Below are 15,412 nucleotides of genomic sequence, written 5' to 3'. Positions count from 1 at the left end.
TTATTATCAGCGGTGCCGATCCATAAGATCGTAAGAAATAGGAACCGGAGTAGACCATTCTACCCATCAAGCCTGTTCTGACAATCAGTAAGGCCAAGGCCGTTCTCATTGTGGCCTTACCTCCGCTTTCCTGCCTGTCCCCATAACTCCTGACCCCCTTGACAATCAAAAATCTATCTAACTCAGCCTTGAATTTATTCAATGGTCTAGCCTGCACTGTTCTCCGAAGAAGAGAATTTCAAGCACTAGCAACCCTCTGAATGAAGAAATCCCTCCTCATCTCTGTCTTAAATGGGAGGCCCTTTATTTTTAAACTATGCCCCCTAGTTCTAGATTCTCCCATGAGAGGAAACATCCTCTCAGCGTCTACCCTGATCTGGCCTTTGCACGTGAGCACTTTCTAGCTGGGGTCACCAGGTGGTGATCCTAAGTAGGCACCATTCTGACTTTTTTTTATTGCTAACAGGTGCTAAATCCAGTTGCAGTGCCACTTGAGATCTTAGTACAGGGTGGGAATAGGATCTGAGACCTCCCAGTCATTACCACACCACATTGTATGATAATTTATTGAATCATTAGAGGAACAATTATTTTTAACTAGAAGAAATTACATGGAGATATCTTGGGATAATTACCCTTTGTTCTTTAGGTTCCTATTCAAGTAGGTACCCACTTCCTTAACCGAGGTTTTCCACCCACGGTCGTTGACAGGGCCCTCAACCGTGTCCGGCCCATATCCCGCGCATCCGCCCTCACGCCTTCTCCTCCTTCCCAGAAACATGATAGGGTCCCCCTTGTCCTCACTTATCACCCCACCAGCCTCCGCATTCAAAGGAACATCCTCCGCCATTTCCCCCAACTCCAGCATGATGCCACCACCAAACACATCTTCCCTTCACCCCCCCTGACGGCATTTCGTAGGGATCGTTCCCTCTGGGACACCCTGGTCCACTCCTCCATCACCCCCTACTCCTCAACCCCCACCTATGGCACCTCCCCATGCCCACGCAGAAGATGCAACACCTGCCCCTTCACTTCCTCTCTCCTCACCGTCCAAGGGCCCAAACACTCCTTTCAAGTGAAGCAGCATTTCACTTGCATTTCCCCTAACTTAGTCTACTGCACTCGTTGCTCCCAATGCGGTCTCCTCTACATTGGAGAGACCAAACGCAAACTGGGCGACCGCTTTGCAGAACACCTGCGGTCTGTCCGCAAGAAAGACCCAAACCTCCCTGTCGCTTGCCATTTTAACACTCCACCCTGTTCTCTTGCCCACATGTCTGTCCTTGGCTTGCTGCATTGTTCCAGTGAAGCCCAACGCAAACTGGAGAAACAGCACCTCATCTTCCGACTAGGCACTTTACAGCCCTCCGGGCTGAATATTGAATTCAACAACTTTAGATCTTAAACTCCCCCTCCCCCCATCCCCACCCCGTTTCTCCCGCCTCCCTTTTTTTTCAATAATTTATATAGATTCTTCTTTTCCCACCTATTTCCATTATTTTTAAATCTAAAACTAAAACTTTGTTAGTCTTTCCACCCCACCCCCACTAGAGCTGTACCTTGAGTATCCTGCCTTCCATTCTTAATTAGCACTTTTCTTAGACAATATCACCACCTTCAACACCTCTTTGATCCTTTTGTCTGTGACATCTTTTGATTATCTGCTCCTATCACTGCTTGCTTATCTCCACAATCATCCCACCCTCAACTTCTCTCTCCCCCCGCTCCCCCACCTTAGACCAGCTTATATTTCACCTTTCTCCTAACAATACTCAGTTCTGCCGAAGGGTCATGAAGACTCGAAACGTTAACTGATTTCTTCTCCACCAATGCTGCCAGACCTGTTGAGTTTTTCCAGGTAATTCTGTTTTTATTTTGGATTTCCAGCATCCGCAGTAGCTTTTAGCTTTTTGTTTTGATCTCCTCTAAGCCTTTCGAAGACTGTCAGCAAAGCAATGTGGGAAAGGAAGACTAGCTGTCATTGCTGCTGTTGTGTAACTGAGATGCATGAACATTGTACCTGCCCCATTATGTGGCCGTCGCCATGGAGAAGCAGCCTTATTGCAGTCTGCTACCATCAGCAAGGAAAACAACTTAGAAGAGATGGATTTTATGGTGAAGAAAGGCCAATTAGTGAAAAAAAATGATTCAAGGCACTCACTTTGGATCTGTAGCGAATAACAGACCCTGACGTCCACCCTATAATGTCACCTAGTTTTAGGTTTTTCATTAACCTAGAAATTCCTGTTGAATCATTTGTATGCAGAGCTTGCTTTGTGCACTGCAATGGTTGTTGAGTGAACACAGCTTGAGTCCATGCGTGCATTTATTGATTAAATGGCAGGTTAGAAGGATTTATATAGGGAGCTACTGGACTGGAGTGCATTAAAGGACAATGGGATAATTGAAGAACAGTGATGTCATTAACCCTGCGAGCAAGATAATCTTAACTTTGATAGTTTGCCTAGCTGTTACGCACCGGCTGTGTTATTTTCAATATTATTTTCAATAATTATACAAGGGTATCATGCTCTTGAGGTTAAAAAGGCGTCTAAGCTTGCCATTGATGACTGAGCATCATCATGGCTGTTGAGTGCACCATTACAGACTGAATGAGACAAAGTCATGCCCCACTTTGCAGGGATACAATATGCTGAAAACCTTGAGGTGACCAGATAGGGCCAGTGCTACAAAAACTCCTGGGGCAGAATTTTATGAGTCGGTGGGTGGGGGGCGGGGCCCACTCGCCGATGGGTAAAATGACGTGCGGTGACATCGAGGGGAACTCCCAACGTCACCGTGCCTGATTTAAATTTTCAGGAAGGCGGGGGCGCAGCAAAATCAAGTGGCCATTGTCAGGATCAATTAAGTAATTAAAGGACCTGCCCGTCCAACCTTAAGGTTAGCGGGCAGGCCAGGAGCCCCGGCGGCAAATAGAAAAAACATGAAACCTCATCCACCGGCGGGATGAGGTTTCATGTAGGCTTTAAAAAATTTTAAGAAGGATTTTGTAAAAATTATGGACATGTCCCAACTCATGTCACATGAGGGGACATGTAAGGGAAATTTTATTTTTCTATTTTTATTTTTTTTTACATCTGCAGCCGATCTCCCTGAGGCAGCACTTAGCCTCAGGGAGATGAATACACTCTTGCATGTGCATGCGTGAAAGAGCGCACTTCCAATTTTGGGACTCCCCCCCCGCCCCCCCACCGCCCGCACAGGGAGTGCATAGCGCTTCCGTGTGGATGTCATGCTGGGCAGGCCTTAATTGGCCCGACCACGTAAAATAGTGCCACGCCTCCAATCGGGGGCGCCGATCGGAAGCGCGCCCATACGTGCCTGCCCATCAACTTCCCCCCCAACAGGGGGGAAAGTTCAGCCCTTAGTGTGCTATGCTAATCCCCGTGAATAGTTTCTCAAAGTGGACAAGCTCTTCGGAAGATAGATGAAAACAACTTTACATATAAAAGAATGAGACATTATAATTTATAGCCCATAGGACAAAATGATAATACTGCAGATGCTGGAAATCTGAAATAAAAATAGAAAATGCTGGAAGCACACATCAGGGCTAGCAGTATCTGTGGAGAGAAAATTGAGTTAACATTTCAAGTTGATGACCTTTCATCAGAACTGAAATGTTGGGCAGTATTTAATGCAGGTGGGCAGCATTTAATGGAGGTGGCAATTGTCTTGCCTACCAGCTGCAGAGCTGCCGAGAGCCCCACATCACCTTTTAGGGAAGGCCCACTGTATTAAGTGCAGGCACTTAACTGGACAGCAGCGGGCCATTCCTGGGATCAAGGACGCTGGAGTGGCAACCCTGTCTGCTGACAGCTGCCAGCCAATCAGAGGCCGGCAGCTCTGTTGAATGGCAGAACCACTGGGGAGGCAATGGCTGGTGCTGGTACGACGTCTATCCATGGCCTAGAATCATTGCTGGATCCCAGGCCACAAATGAGCGATGATGGGAGGGTGTGGGCAGGGTCGCAGGTTGGGCAAGGGGTGGGCCAGCAGCAAGGTCATGAATGTGGCTCTTAGTGAGCCTTCCACTTCCAGGTGGTGGGTCCCTCAATCGGCTGAGTGCCTTTGACTGAGAGCTCTCCCCACACACACACTGCCCTCCCCCCACCTCCCCCAACTGCCCCCACCCCCGGAACTCACAAGCAACACCACTTTGCTTGCCTTGCACCCTGCTTGGTGAGCTTCCCCCACTGGGTTAGTATCAGCAGCAATGGGATGAGGTCCTCAAGTAAGCATTAATTGCCCACTTATATATTTCATTCTGTAAACTTGTTAAAGTGAAGGATAATCAGTGCATTTTACTTCCTGATTTGCTGTTTGTGCTTCAATGTGATTTGGCTGGTTATCCTGTTTTGATTACATCAACGGTTCTAGATGCATGGACATGACACCTGATTCAAACTAATATTGCAAAAGGGAAATCCATGCCAGTGAGATCAGTTGATCTTTGTGAGCAGATTTTTTTTGAGGTTGATAAAAATTTAAGGAACTGGAAAAAGCCATTGTCCCCAAGAGGTACCCCATCTATCCAACTTTTCAACATAGAAGTTTTGTGAGAATATGTTTCCTTAGCAGAGCCTCACAAGATGGAAGCACAGATTGGAAAGTTGAGGTATCAGTGTTATCATTCTATCTATAACAATAATGTCCATCCAGCAAGGCAGTCGAATACAACAATCACTCCTCAGTTCCTTTACACTCCCGAAATGCATACTTAACTGCTGGAACTGTTTGTACTGTCCAATTGAATGGTCTTGACTAGCAGTTACTCCTACAGTAAAAACAAGTTCCACCTGACTTCTCTTTTATTCCCTACTTTATGTTTAACAGCTATCATGATAATCTTGGAGTGACTTTGTACTTAAATCACTTTATCTATTGTATGTGGTTTACAGAAGAGTTATAAAACAGAGAGACCAAACAATAATACAGCCACACCAGTCAGAACTCAAATTGTTAACTGAAAGACTTACAGCAGTCTTCCCATAATTACCTGTAGCAGCTGAAGTTAGCTTCCAGCCATTAGCCAACTTGACTCGATTTCAGAAACACTGATTTGCAGAAAGGCTACCGTTTGTTGCAAATTGGATTGTGGCTTTTGATTGATGATGCCTTATTAATGACATAATGGTGATGTGATGCTGCACATCCACAGACAGCCAGAGGAGAGATATCGAAACAGTGGACTGGGTAAAAGAATAAGCTTCCAGCGGGAAAGGAATAGGAATAATAGAATTCTTGTGCGAGTTCGTGCAAAACTGAGGACAGGCCTTTATTTGGGGCTATTAAATAATTAAAGGCAATTAAGGAGGTATAATAAGAAGGCACAAAAATATATACAGGAGTACAAAACAATGTATTATTGCATAACACATATAAAAGTGTAAAACTGTATTCTAAATAATATGTAGAAAAGTAGAACACTGTTTTCTGTGCATTATAGAAGCATTTCTCGAAACACATCCTTCTTGTCAGCCGATCCAATTTTAAATGTATATCTTCCTAATAATGTTAGCACCTCCTTTACCCTTCATCGCGTGACACAGGACTGCTGATGTTTGTGTGGCATTTTAAAGAATCAGTGCTATGATATTGCTTTAATGGTTAGTGCTAACTTCCAAAGCCAACCGACTTGAAAACTAGATGGTTGCCTTAGTAATTGGGAATACAAATTCGGAATCAATGGGAATCTTTTGAATGCCATCCTTGGCATTTCATGGAATGATAACAAGCTGATTCCTGTTAAGATGGCAAAATTTTAACATTGTCACCAAAAGAATTGAAAAGAAGGATAGAAAATAATTCTACACAGTGAAAGGTTCAGTTGTTGAAGTCTATACCAAGGACCATTATTGAAGAAATTACTTAAAAAGAGAATTATATAAGCATGTTAATAAAGAGAAAATATGGATGACAAACAGGAGGCTGTGATTAGACTAGGCGGATGTGATCCAGACTTTCACGTGAAGAAAACCAGCAGCAAAGACTTAGTGGACTAAGTGGCCAGTTTCAAGTGCTCTAGCATTCCATGGGCTGAAATTTCAGTGGCCCATAGAGGCAAGTCTGAATGTGAAGGAGTCTGAAAACTGGAGGGAAATCCCATCGGGCCAACTTGATGATGGGTCTCCACCTCTACAGGATTAAGCAGGAGTTGGGGTGACAGTGGGAATGTTTACCTGTCGGACTGCAGCGGGTAACCAATTAAGCACCTTGAGGGCTTAATAAAGGGCAATCTCCTGACACCAACTCATTTCCCAATGGCCGCATTGGGTACCCTTCATGTCAGGAAGCCGTCCATGAAACAAATGTGTTAGTTAGGGGAACAGACAGGCATTTCTGTGGCTGTAGACGTGACTCCAGGATCAGGTGTTGCCTCCCTGGTGGCAGGGTCAGGGTTGTCACAGACCAATTGCAGAACATTCTTCTGGGGGAGGGTGAAAAGCCAGTGGTCATGGTCCAAAAACAAAAATACCTGGAAAAACTCAGCAGGCCTAACAGCATCTGCGGAGAGGGATACCGTTAACATTTCGAGTCTGAATGAATCTTCATCAGAACTGAAGAAAAATAGAAAAGAGGTGAAATATAAGCTGGTTTAAGGGGGGGTGGGACAGGTAGAGCTGGATAGAGGGCCAGTGATAGGTGGAGATTGCCAAAAGATGTCATAGACAAAAGGACAAAGGGGTGTTGACGGTGGTGATATTAGCTAAGAAATGTGCTAATGGGGACTTAAGGGTAGAAAGCAGGACAAGCAAGGGACAGATAGCCCGAGTGGGGGTGGGGTTGGAGGGGGGGGGTCGAAATAGGCTAAAAGGTAGAGATAAAACAATGGATGGAAATACATTTAAAAGTAATGGAAGTAGGTGGGAAAAGAAAAATCTATATAAATTATTGGAAAAAGGGGGATCGGAAAGGGGGTGGGGATGGAGGAGAGAGTTCATGATCTAAAGTTGTTGAACTCAATATTCAGTCCGGAAAGCTGTAAAGTACCTAGTCGGAAGATGAGGTGCTGTTCCTCCAGTTTGCGTTGAGCTTCACTGGAACATTGCAGCAGGCCAAGTGTGGACATGTGGGCATGAGAGCAGGGTGGAGTGTTGAAATGGCAAGCCATCTGTCCCTTGCTCATCCTGCTTTCTATCCTTAATGTCCCCAATAGCACATTTCTTAGATAATATCACCACCGTCAACACCTCTTTGTCCTTTTGTCTATGACATGTTTTGGCTATCTCCACCTATCACTGGCCCTCTATCCAGCTCTACCTGTCCCACCCCCCCACCCCCTTAAACCAGCTTATATTTCACCTCTTTTCTATTTTTCCTTAGTTCTGATGAAGAGTCATTCCGACTCGAAATGTTAACTGTATCCCTCTCCACAGATGCTGTTAGACCTGCTGAGCTTTTCCAGGTATTTTTGTTTTTGTTCTAGATTTCCAGCATCCGCAATATTTTGCTTTTATCTTAGTGGTCATGGTCCACATTGGTACCAATGACATAGGTAGGAAGAGGGATGAAATCCCGAAAGCAGATTTTAGGGAGTTAGGAAAGAAATTACAAAGCACAAGCCTAAAAGCAGTAATCTCCAGATTACTCCAAGTGCCACGTGTTAGTGAGCATAGGAATAGGAGGATTGAGGGATGGAACATGTGGCTGGAGAATTGGTGTAGGTGGGAGAGCATCAGATTTCTGAAGCATTGGGACTGGTTCTGGGGCAGGTGGGACCCATACAAGATCGACATATTGCACCTTAGCAAGACTGGGGCTAACATCCTCACAGAGAGATTTTTCAGTGCTATTGGAGAGGGTTTAAACGAGATTGGCAGAGGGGTGGCAACCTGAGAGTGAGCTCAGATTGAAGAGAAGCAAAACTGGTATCAGGAAGTAGAAAAGTAGTTAGTGAAATTAGGCAGTCGAAGTGAAGGTACGCATCAAATAAGATCAGAATGCAGAATGATGTTAAAAACACAAAGTTAAGGGCACTCTATCTGAATGCAGGCAGCATTAGCAAGAAGGTAGATGAATTGAAGGCACAAATAGATGTAAATGGATATGATTTAATTGCTATTAGGGAAACCTGGTTACAGGGTGACTGAGACTGGAAACTGAATATTCAGGGATATTCGTCATTTAGGAAGGGTAGGTAAAACAGAAAGGAGGTGGGATAGTCTTGCTAATAAGGGACAAGATCGGTACATTAGTGAGAGAGGAACTTAGATTGGAGGATGAAGATGTAGAATCAATATGGGTGGAGCTAAGCGACAACAAGGGGCACCAAACGTTGGTGGGAGTTGTTTATACGCAAACCTGTTGGAATTTTTTAAGGATTTTATTTGTAGCATAGATAAGGGAGAACCAGTGGATGTGGTGTATTTGGATTTTCAGAAGACTTTTGATAATGTCCTACACAGGAGGTTAGAAAACAAAATCAGATTACATGGGATTGCGGGTAGTATACAGGTATGGATTGAGGGTTGGTTAACAGGCAGGAAACAGGGTAAGAATACATGGGTCATTCGCAGGATGGTAGGCTGTTACTGGTGGGGTATCGCAAGGATCAGTGCTGGAGCCACAACTGCTCACAATCTATATGAATGATTTGGAATTGGGGCCTAATGTCATATTTCCAAATTTGCTGATGATACAAAACTAGGTGGGAATGTTAGTTGTGAGGAGGATGCAAGAAGGCTTCAAGGGGACTTGGACAGGCTAAGTGAATGGGCAAGTACATGGCAGATGGAATAAAATGTGAATAAGTGTGAAGTTATCCACTTTGGTAGAAAAAAACAGAAAGGCAGAGTATTTCTTAAATAATGAGAGGTTGGGAAGTGTTGATGTCCAAAGGGACCAGGGTGTCCTTGTTTATGAGTCACGAAAAGTGACATGCAGGTGCAGCAAGCAATTAGGAAGGCAAATGGTCTGTTGGCCTTCATTGCAAGGAGATTTGAATACAGGAGTAAAGATGTCTTGCTTCAATTCTATAGAGCCTAGTGAGACTATATCTGGAATATTGTGTTCAATCTTAGTCTCCTTATCTAAGGAAGGATATACTTGCCATAGAGGGAGTGCAATGGAGGTTCACCAAACAAATTTCTGGGATGGTGGGGTTGTCTTATGTTGAGAGATTGAGGAAATTGGGCCTGTATACTCTGGAGTTTCGAATAATGAGAGGTGATCTCATTGAATTCTTAAGGACATGACAGGGTAAATGTAGATAGGATGTTTCCCCTGGCTGGTGAGTCTGGAACCAGGGGACACAGTCTCAGAATAAGGGGAAGGTCATTTAAGATTGAGACGAGGAGGAATTCCTTTTGCTCAGAGAGTGGTGAATCTTTGGAATTATCTACCCAGAGGGCTGTGGAAGCTCAGTCATTGAACAGACAGAAATTGATAGATTTCTGGATACTAATGACGTCAAGGCATATAGGAATAGCGTGGGAAAGCGTGTTGAGGTAGATGATCAGTCATGATCTAATTGAATGGCGGAACAGGCTTGACGGGCTGAATGACTTACTCCTGCTCCAATGTTCCCAAGTTCCTCCCAGTGCCAGACCATGTAGATATTGGAGGCTACTCCATTCAGTGTGGAAGGTGCCTATCCAAAGATCGGCTACAACTGCAGCCATGCCCATTGCTGTGGGGAAGTTTCTCCGCCATGTCCGATGGCCCTAACACTTTTGGCCCTTCTGATGGAGGAGTCCATCCGCCTTCAGTCTTGAGGTGATAGTGCTGGCATGCCAATGTACCAAGGTCAACACTGGTAGGATGGCGGCCGCCATGGAGACCTTGGACCAGAACATCCATCCTGCACTGCTATGCAGGCTGACACCATAGTTGGCCTCCAACAATGTCAACACGAGAAGGGTGCGGGGCACCTCGATCTCACTCCAGCTTCCCCTTCTCCTCAAGGGGACAGCCAAGGGCCATCAGGCACCCATAGGGAGGAGGATCTGCAGGTGCACACCTGGGGCCATCCACCCATGTGACTCCAGGAGAATCCAGCCCTTCCAAATCCCCTCTTCCTGTGACTCCAGCAGCTCCAGCTCCACAGGCCAAGGAGGGTGACGCTGCCACACAGCAGGATCCTGAAAGCAGGCCGAGGCCTTCCAGAGGCCCACCAAGGTCATCACAAGTAGGGCGTAGCAGTCAGCAGGCTGCCTCCACCTCCACTGTGAATGTCAGGGGAGCACCAAAGTGCAGCGACAGCATTAGAAAGGTTAAGAAGATGTAGTTGCCCGGCCTGGGCATGGGTGGTAATCACTTGCACAAAATGTTAACTATTGTAAATAAACTCCTAAGAATGTCTCCTTGCCTTTGGCTCCTTGTTCTGATTGGCAGTGGTCGTGTCACTCAGATGTGAAACTTTGGTTCCTGCACAAGATAAAGGCTGGTGTCTCAGTCCAGGGCCTCTTCCCTGTGCAGTGTGTAACTTTCAGACCAAAGCGATTGTCGGCTTCACACTCACTGGTCACATGAGTGATGCCTGCACCTCGACATTGCTTGTCATTGCTGCCAGAATGTCGTGGGCAGGCGTCAGAGTTCTGCCATTCTCTCTGTGTGCTCTCAGCACCTTTGAGGTGGGCTTGGCCCCCATCTCTTCAGCATCTGTGACTGCTGATGCTGTGCTCCTGAAGGGGTCATGAGCTGAAGGCAGACAAAGGAACAGGTGCATTTAAAGTTTCACAGCTGTGTCTCCATGATATGACCCTGATCACAGATTGCAAGCGAGCTGCCCTCAGGTAGACAGGAGTCAGACATTCACAGAGACAACGTGAGGACCCAGGGAGTGTTGTCATCATCCTCCTGGAATCTGGCAACTATTAAGGCCTCCACTGCCTCTCCATTACATGAGCCTGAGCACTGAGATTATGTGTGCTGCCATTAGTCGTAAAAAAGTCTAACGTTCACAGATACAAGGTGAGGATGTCAGGACTGTCCTCACTGCATCTCGTCATCATCCTCCACAAATCTTGCAGCTATAAGGGCCTCCCGAGCATGCCTGCCTCGTCTGGCCAGTGCAATGGCCTTATCACCAGCATCCTTGCCTTTGAGGACCTCACCGTCATCATCCCCTTCAACGTCCTCCTCATTGGAGGATACGTGCAGCTCCTGCATCTCCTCTTCGGCCAGGTCCTCCCTCCATTGCAGTGTCGGGCTGTGGAGCACACAGCAAGCGATGATGATGCGCGACACCATCTGGGGACTGTATTGCAGTGTTCCACCGGATCTGTCAAAGCACCGGAATCTCATTTTCAAAATGCCTATCATTTGCTCCACCAAAGTCTTGGCCGTGGCATGAGCCTTGTTATACCATCGCTCTGCTGCACTCTGAGGCTGCCGCACAGGTGTCATCCGCCTCGTTCTCTGTGGGTAGCCCTTGTCTCTGAGGAGCTAACCCTGCAGCCTCTGTGGGACCTGGAAGATGTCAGGGATCTAAGACGTGCTGAGGATGTAGGAGTCGTGGATGCTCCCTAGGAATCATGCGCAGACCTATAGGATGCATTTGTGGTGGTCGCGGGCAAGCTGAACATTCAATGAGTGGAAGACCTTGAGGTTGACTTGGTCGACTGTTGCCACATGAGCACAGTCGATGGTACCCTGCACCTGTGGAAAAACAGAGACCTGCACAAATCCCAGCGCTCTAGCTTCCTGGCCTCCCTGATCCCGGTCGAAATGCACTAAGTTCTGTGCCTTCACAAAGATAGCGTCCGTGACCTCCTGGATACATTTGTGCATGGAAGCTTGTGAGATCCCATACACTTTCCAGGTGCGCCCTGGAAGGAGCCACTGGTGTTAAAATTGAGCGCTGTGCTCACTTTCATGGCCACTGGCAGTGGATGTCCCCGTGGCACCAAACCCTGCAGCAGGCGGCAGATGTGACTGACCAGTTCCCTAGACACATGCAGACTTCGGTGACACTGTTTCTTGGTCATCTGCATGAATTACAAGTGCTGTCTATAGACCCTGGGTCTAGTGAGGCACCTCCGAGTGACGGCTTGCTGTAAATCTTCAACTGCGCATGCAGCAAATCTTGCCGCCCCTTCATCTTGAGGGAGGTGCTCATCCTTGATGTTGTCCTCCTGAGGGATCAAGAGAGAGATGTGTGTTAGCCTGGGTGTCATCAGAACATCTCTTGGTTAAGTCTGAAGGCCTCTTCACACATGTAGGAGAGTCCTGGCCACCACTTGGATGGTCAGTGCGTAGTGCACTCTTTGGCTGTCCAAAATCCCACCCACCTCCATCTGACAGATTGGCGGCAACTTTGCCCATTGGACTGCATGCTGTGCTCTCAGCTCAGGGACTGACATTCTCCTAACCCACGCTGCAAGGCTGCACGATTAGCTTGAACCATAATGGACACTGGTTCAAGCATTAATAAAGTCATTGCAAGAGGCTGTGAGCACCTCCACCAGTGACTGCACCATGGCCACTTCTTGCAAGGGGATTATACAACTTGCTCTATTGCCCCCTAAAATGCACATTAATTTTCCATTTGTGCCTGAGGGGTGAAAAGTCCTGTAGCATTTGGTGGCACATTCATGCTTTTGCATTGCCTGAGTGGGCAGAAAGCTTCAGAGGCCCAACTCCAAGCCTGTCAATGGAGCGGCAGCTGAACAGTCTCAGCTGTGGAATAATGCTCACTTTTCTCAAGTTTTCCCAAGTGCGTGGTCACTTCCCTCACCGCAATCCCCCCCCACCCAAAAACCCGGCATGTGCTTGGGTATTTTCTTCAGTCTGCGCTGCCTTGCCCTTCACTACCCACCCTTGGCCTGACCCACAAAGGAGCCCTTTCCCTGGCACCGCACTGAAAGCCAGCCGGGATAAAACAACTTGCCTGTGCCCCCCATGAATGCGCGGTGCCTCTTCCTTAATGTCCTACGGCAATGCTCGCGAGCACTGTGCAAGGTTGTGTACACTCACCTCCGAGTTCCTCGTGAAGTTCAGGTCACCGGGTGCACATCTTTTAAAGACAGTTGTAAAGCATGCTGTTCAGAAGTCACACCGATGTAGGCAATAAATTTGACTTTGGGGGGCTGATTCTGGTGATCAGGGCTTTTAATTAGATGCAAACATATTAAAACGACGTTCCCGAAATGCGGGGCAGGAAACGCGCCCACCATTGATGGGTGGAGCAGACAATTGCAAACTGGTTTCACAATGGCGTAAAACCGATTTATGATCTGCTGCCCAAATTGCCCCCGCCTTTGTCGGCCATCACTCCCAATGCCAATGGGGCTGGAAAATTCTGGCCTTAATGTTTAACCACACACGCTTCCAGACCTCTTAGTGAGACACCGAACAAACCCTTACAACAGGGACCTCTCACATAAGATGGCAGTCTCCCATTGGACTCTCGTATGTTGGCTCTTCTCAGCATTTATCTCAGGGAAGAGTGTAAAAAGCTGCATCCTTCTCGCCAGAACAGCACAGGTTGGGGGTTGATAAAGTAGAAGCGTTGACAATCATGAAAAGAAAGGACAGGTAAGAAAGAAGCAGACAGCCTCCAGTCATAGAAGGGAGCTATAGGTACAAGGTTAACTTTAAGGGATTTGGAACTGAGGGCAGGAGAAATATCTTCACACAGTGTTGGGAGACAGTAGAATTCAATTCTGAGATTAGTGGCTGAGGCAGAAACTATGTTAACATTCAAGGGTAGATTGAATAGTGGATGAAGGAAAAGGGGTTAAAGGGATGGAGGAACAAGAGTGAGTAAATAGAAGTTAAATGCAGACATGCACTGTTTCTGTGTTTAACTCGTTATGTACATCTATTATTTATATTATGTTATTTATTATAGAGGTGGGATTAGTTACAGTTCAGATAGTGGCAGTAAATCCTATTAAATCTATTAAAATTTTAATGAAACATACTTCTAGTATGCAATGTCCTCTTAGTGACTGAGAATAACATGGCTCTAATGCTGCTTTAGCATTAGCAATTCTATCAACCACTTGTCCGACTGTGACTGGTTGAGTCCTTGGGTGGGAATTTTATCGACCCCTAGGTGGCAGGCTAGGATGCAGGGGACCGATAAAATGCCAGGGAGCTGCATTGGGATGGTTGTTTGATGCAATCCCACCACTGGGGAAGTTTCCCAATGGCAGGAACGGAATCGGCTCAGCTGCCCACCAACCGGAGGTGGGCGACCCATTAAAGACCATTTAAGGGCTATTTTCCTGGGCCTCTGGCATGTTTTGGCAACATCTCTGTACCCTGCCATATGGAAAGGCCGTCGGCTGCGAGGAAGCAGACCCGTTGACACCTTCCGAGCTGGCTGGGGATGGAGTCAGAGCCATAGGCCTCAAGGCCCAAGGAGAAAGGTTTCCCCTCCAATTGCTAGAGCCTGCCCGCTTGCCCCTGGCAAAAAAAGCCAACTCCCTGCTACCGTTGCAAAGGTGCCTCAAAATGGAGGCTTCCTCCTGCTTCCCTTGCTGTGCCGAGGCTGCAGAACTGTCAGCCCTCTGGTCAGACCAGCAGTGTGGAAGGGCCGCCCGCCGTCCTAAATTGGCTGCCTGACCCACTTGCTGGCCCTTGTTTGCTGCCTCCTCCTGGCAATATCACAGGGGAAATCCTGCCTTCTGCCCTAATGTGCAGGCCAGTCAATAAACTCCTCAACTCCCACACCTCTTTCATTAAGAAAATAACTTGAATGTATGTCACACACAGGTAGCCAAGGTCACAATGTTACAGTGAGATTCAATGACTTATACATGGTGGCTGACACTAACAGGAACATTGACATAGTTAAGTCAGCAACTGACACTGGAGCTGCCACTAACACAGCCACTGTAGTAAGACTCAGTGATATTTTTGCTTTCACTTGATAAAAAGTATTTTATATTTTAAGTCATTGATACATTGCTTGCCTGTTGTTTTCAATTTCAGGAATGCCACAGTGCTGAATTCCAAGATAATCTCTGTTATTGTGAAGCCTTCTCCAAAATCTTTATCCAGCCCTTTGGAAATTGAATTTTCTCATCTATATAATGTAAGTTATGTATTCAAATCATGGGCAGCGAAAGAATGATTTTATCCACACTGTGAATTAGGTTCATTTGGAATTGTCCCCCAAGTGCAGATTTTATCCATAATTGAAAATAAATGAAAATAATATTTCATAATTAAAATAGTCCTTGAAAAACAGCCTTTGGTTAACTACAGGGCATCTGAGTGGCCACCTACCGTGCGTTCTGTGTAGAAATGTTATGGGCTATTTCAGTCTTGCCAAGGAAACTGCAATAAAATGCAGTAAACCGGAATGTGTTTCATTAATCCCTGTACAGTGTTCTTGCATTTTCAAAAAAAAAAATGGTTTTCTCTGTCTCACTGAGGTGTAACGCACATGTGAGAACTGAGAGGTCACATGGTGATTCTTTAATTAGATCCCCTT

The 15,412-nt window shown here is 46.4% G+C and overlaps 1 long non-coding RNA gene across 1 annotated transcript in view; it reads left to right on the top strand.

Annotated features, from left to right (window-relative positions):
- The window catches only part of LOC144679961 (uncharacterized), a 36,775-nt gene extending 21,764 nt beyond the window's left edge, over positions 1-15,011 (top strand). Inside the window, exon 3 of the long non-coding RNA XR_013576461.1 lies at positions 14,908-15,011. This is a non-coding gene — a long non-coding RNA (uncharacterized LOC144679961). The remainder of the gene's footprint in view (positions 1-14,907) is intronic.
- Positions 15,012-15,412: the final 401 nt, after the last annotated feature.

The sequence above is a fragment of the Cetorhinus maximus genome, chromosome 4 (assembly GCF_964194155.1).
Source record: "Cetorhinus maximus chromosome 4, sCetMax3.hap1.1, whole genome shotgun sequence".
Classification (NCBI taxonomy): domain Eukaryota; kingdom Metazoa; phylum Chordata; class Chondrichthyes; order Lamniformes; family Cetorhinidae; genus Cetorhinus; species Cetorhinus maximus.
This window is presented reverse-complemented; position numbering and strand designations above follow the sequence as displayed.